The sequence below is a fragment of the Tenrec ecaudatus genome, chromosome 13, assembly GCF_050624435.1.
Source record: "Tenrec ecaudatus isolate mTenEca1 chromosome 13, mTenEca1.hap1, whole genome shotgun sequence".
NCBI classification, from domain to species: Eukaryota; Metazoa; Chordata; class Mammalia; order Afrosoricida; family Tenrecidae; genus Tenrec; species Tenrec ecaudatus.
In genome coordinates this window covers 68,874,657-68,879,948 of record NC_134542.1, presented here as the reverse complement: position 1 = coordinate 68,879,948, position 5,292 = coordinate 68,874,657, and the positions used below count along the sequence as shown (strand labels likewise).

General features: G+C 45.4%; 1 pseudogene; it reads left to right on the top strand.

Moving 5' to 3' along the window:
* Positions 1–1,055, top strand: LOC142423999 (ATP synthase mitochondrial F1 complex assembly factor 2 pseudogene; annotated as a pseudogene).
* The last annotated feature ends 4,237 nt before the right edge of the window (positions 1,056–5,292 follow it).

Sequence of the window (5,292 nt, the reverse complement as noted above, 5' to 3'; positions counted from 1 at the left end):
ATGCAGTGCCCAGGTAAAAGGATTGGCCATAGCCCGGGTCATGGACACCTCTTAGATTGTTAGGAAGAGAAAAACGGAGAGGGTGGATGAACGTAAAGTATGTTTGGTTGTATATATTCTCAAAAATAAATTATATATTAAAAAAATCAAAATGTAGGTCATGAGAAAGATGGTGGAGTCCAGGGTTGCTGAAGGCTCGAGGAGTTTCCTAACAACTCTCGTGGTGTATGCTACAATCAGGATCGAATCTCAGCTTCCTCAAAGGCCCATGGGCACAATGTGCTGGCTGCCTCAAGTTACAGACAGGGAGGCAAGGGGTACCTTCTGAACCAGCCCCGGGGTAGCATCATCGACTGTGTGGGCCTAAGCCCACATCCATCAGAAAGGATGCAGTTTTGCCCAGGATGAAGGTGGCTTTGGGATAAACCTGGATCACAAAAAACAGAAAACCTGCCAAGCCAAGCTCTTTACTCTCCCCAGTGCGGTTCTGGCCACAGGAGTGACCATTGAGTGGACACCCCACAGCAGGATACCACTAAATCCTACATCATGCACCGGACTACCATATATAATACTCCTTTGGACAACCCAAGTCAGTAAAACAAGGACCAGCTGTGGGCATCTCTGAAGTTTCTAGACGCTGCCATCATTTGCTATAGGGTGGAGGAGCTGGAGACATGAGTGGAATTTCAGAAGAATGAGTGGGATCCCATTTTCAAGTGGGCAGAGACAAGATATGATGCAGAGATCGGTGCCTCCACCAGCATCCAGCATACCAGCCAAGACTCGGGAAGCACTTGCCAGCCATCTGACATCTTACCAGATGTGAATCCTCTAAGGGATGGGGTTTGTGGTGGCCCAGATCAAGTCCATGGTGCAGACCTTGGGCCGCATTGACCTGGGCCTGATGGTGGAACAGGCCGTGCTGCTGTCGCACTGGGAGGAGCGCCAGGTCCAGGAGTGGGGACAACAGTGAGTGGGCCCATGACAATGAGCTGCAGAACTGTGGGCCTGCTAGTGTGGCCAGCGCCATGACCTATTCATCTCTGCTCTGAGAGACCGCTATCAAACCTGAGCTCCTGCAGGAGCGAGGCCTGCTGTTGGTCTTTGTGTAGCCATTGCCCACAGGCGTCTATGGCCCCATGAGGATTTCTAAGGTCCCTGAGAGGAGCCCAGCCAGCACAGGCAATGGGTAGAACATAACTTCCTCTTATTTCGTGACCTTATTTTATTAAATATGTCTCTAGTCTGGAAATGTGCCTTGTCTTTGTGTCTCTACTTTTCTTGCTTTTGTGATGTCTGCCCTTCACCAAGGTTAAGCTGATCTTCCATAGACCTTTTGCTGCCCTGGGTTGGGAACTATACACTGGGAAGAAAACCACGTCGGTAGTCCAGTGGACTCGGGGGCCACACACATGTCAGTCTCCACAACCCTGAGACCAGAAGGACTGGCTGATGCTCCGCCACCACTCTTCAACGGTTCTGCAAAGAACCACCTTGGGAGGTCCTGGATCGAGTGGGAAGAAAAGGGGATCAAAAGAGAACAGGCTCACAAGTGGGAAAGAGACTGGCGCAGCCTTCAAGACTCTGGCCCTTAGTCATCCTTCAGGTCTGAGACCAGAGTCACCCCTTGTTAGAATAATCCTCCATTTAAGATCAAAATGACAGCATTTACCTAAGCATGAAGGGGTTGCTACGAAGGAGGGATGGAAACAGGAAACACAGGGAAAAGTGGACAAGCAGTGATACATTGAGGAGGTTGAAAGGGGTGAGTGGAAACACAATGTGTTTAAGTTGTTGAATGTGAAATTGATGATGATGTGCTCAGTAAACCTTCATCTGGTTCATAATAAAACGCTTAAAGACACAACAGCTGTGAAGTGTAAAAGTTTAACAACCATCCTTAAGACCTAATTGCGGAACATCTTCATCACCAAAGCAAAACCAACCCCACTGCCAGAGAATCCACTCGGACGCACAACACCCCTCTAGCACAGAGTGAAACGGTCCCCTAGTTTCCGAGGCTGTAGATCTTACAGAAGCAAATGTTTCCTGCAGAGCAGCTGGTGGGTTTGAGCTTTCAGTTAGCAGCCAAGCACATTAACCACTGCACCACCAGGGCTCCATTTCCATAAGCACCATCATATAATTCCAGAAAGAACCCAGTCCTTGCTAGCATGTCTCCCGCCCCATATCTCCTGGCCATCACCAATCTGCTTTATGTCTCTATGGGTTTGCCTATTACAAATATTTCATTAAATGGATTGACAGACCATGACCTCTTGGGTCTAAGTTATTTCAGATAGCATAATTTCATCTATGTTGAAGCCTGTGTCAGTACTTTATTCCTTTTGATGCCTGCACATATTCCACTGTATTGATACACTACCTTTTGTTTATCCATTCATCAGTTCATAAGCATTTGAATTGTTTCCACTTTGGGGCTACTATGAATAATGCTGCTAAGGAGCATTCATGTACAAGTTTTTATGTGACCCTATATATCATAGGCTGGAGTCACTGGCAGAGCCAGTGAAGTATCTATTTATCTAGTCAAAATGTACCCCAATGTATATATAGTCAAAGCTTACCCAAATATATACATATAGTCAAACATGAGAAGGCAAGGAGGAGAAGGGGAGCTAGATCAATTGAAACAGAACCAACAGAAAGGAAATAAGAATGAGAATGCTGAACACTGTGAGAATTTTAACCAGTCATGGGACGTTTTGTATAGAAATTGTTAAATAGCACCCTAATTTGTGTGTAAACTTTCACCTCAAACACAACAAAATATTGTTTTAAAAATAAAATAAAATCGTTAGGTGGATCGGGTAAAAATAAATAAATAAATAATAAAATAAAATAAAAAGGCTTTTGCTCAGCTGTCGCTCAGGTGCTCTGTTCTTGGCAGGAAGCTAAGGCCGGTAGGGGAAGGCCCTCAGTTTAGCCTGCACCTGGCCTCCCGATGCATCTGCTCAGCCCCCTCCTGCAGGAAGAGGAGGTGACCCTAACAAAGGACAAGATCAACGCGCCCCCCCACCCCCCTTCCCCCCCCTGCAGGCAGCCAATGACTTCAACGCAGAGCCCTTCTGGGCCAGCCATGGCCAACATCCACATCCAAGGGGAGGCTCTTCAGGACTGTGGGGCAGGGGGTCTGCCGCACCACCCAGAGCAGCTGCTCCCTCCACCCTGCTGCCGGGAGGAGAAGGACATGGAAGCCCAGAAAGAAGGGTCTGATGATGACATGGCTCCGTCTTTGTGACTAAACCCTCTTTTGTAACACAGTCAATAAAGCCGCCCGAAAAACAGCTGAGAGCACGATGACCGCATAACTCGCCGAGTGCAGCAAACAACAGACTCCATAAATGGATAATTTGGATGGTTGAAGGTGCGGCAAAAAAAGAAGGGGGGGGGGAGGAGAATAAAGCGGAGCTGTTACCATGGAGTTGAAGAAGAAAGGAAGTGTTTCAAAACGGACTGTGCTAGCAATTGTACACTACTGCTTGATGTGATTGAACTATGGAATGTTCTCTCTGTAAGAGTTCCCAATAAAAGGATAAAAAAATATCCCGGATCATCAAAACACAAAACAAAACAAACTGAACTCTGAAAAAAATAATAATCAAAAAAGAACTGGAAGGGGGACCAAAAAGAAGCACAGAACCCAAGAGTGATTCTTATTACTTTGCAGGCGATCCTGCTTTTTAGCTAAAAGATGACTCAGGGGAGAGCTTCACATCAAAGAAGAGGACCCCATCCAGTTCTTTGGTCCCCTATCAAGGAGGTACTTGTCCACAGGGGCGATTTAGCTGCACATTCGATGTCCTCCTCCTAGCCCTGACTCCTCTGCTCTTGTTCCTTTTCCCAGGAGAGAACATGTACTCAGGGGAACACATTTAATGCACCATTCTACAAAGCTCTTTGAGTGTGTGTTTGCCCTGAAACATTATTAATGCAAGAGCAAGAGAGGTCTGGAAAGACTGCTGTTTTGACAGGATACACTAGACCCCAAGGGACAAGGTTATGGGTGGGTAGCATTGGCAGGAGGGTGGCTGTAATGGTGGATCTCGGAACCTGGGTTGGATGAGGAAGAAATGAAAAGGAAGGGTCTGAGATTCAGGGAAATCAGAGAGTCTAGGTCTAGAAGCTTAGTGATGTCAATCCCAGGTTCGACAGGAAACATGAATCCAGAAGTGGGAGATTTGCAATAGTAGGCTTTAAGGTCAACTAATGGAATATTGAGTTTGGGATTTGTTGTTAATGTCTGGGATTGGATGTGGGCGTGGCGAGTGGTTACAAATATACAATTGATGTATGTATATGTATGGATTGTGATAAGAGTTGTATGAGCCCCTAATAAAATGTTTTTTAATTAAAAAAAAAAGACTCTGCGAGATCATTCTGGGGTGATGGGAATATTCTAAAACCGGATCTTGGTGATGTTTGTACATTTCCGTAAATTTGCTAAAAATTACTGATTTCTATTCCTAAAACTGGTCAACTACAAAAATATCTTAATAGAGAGGTTAAAGAAAAAAAATAAAGTTTAGAATAAGCATCGGTCTAGGGAGTGATGTAGTGGGTTATTCGTTGGGCTGCTAACCACAAGGCCAGCAGTTCAAAGCCACTAGAGGCTCAGAGGAGAAGCCAGGGCTGAGGGTTGCTTAGCTATAAGGGAAGTCAGGGAGCAATGGACTGTGACTGGAGTTACATGTTTATGCTTTTGGCCAAGTTCATACAACTTAAAAAAGAGGACCCTTGGCACAGTGGTTCAAGAGTCGGGCTGCTAACCAGAAGGTTGGCTGGTTTGGTCCATCAGCTGCTCTTTCGGAGAAACCGCGGCCTGTCTGCTGCCTTCAAGATGAGCAGTCACGGGAGCCCCAGGGAGGTGTGCTACTCCGGCCTCCGAGGCTGCTAGCATTTGGAATCGATGAAAGGGCAGTAGGGGGCTTTTCTGTACCTAAAAAAGGTAAATTTTCTCTATGTAAGTTGTAGCTAAATAATGTGTAATAAAAATGATACCTCAAAAATTTATTACAGAAGCAGACTGATGACTTATACATTAACCCAGCTGTTCTCAAACGCTTAGGTCTCAGGACAGTGTTATATGCTTTAAAATCATGAAGGACCTCAGAATGCTGTTGTTTTTTCTGAATTGAATCTTTTGAGATCTCTATGATTAGAAATTAAAAATACTTTTTAATTCCTTTAACCCTAAAGGAAAGAGTAGCATTCTTTTACATTTCCCAGATCTCTTTAAATGATCTGTCTCAGTGGATGATAGTTGGG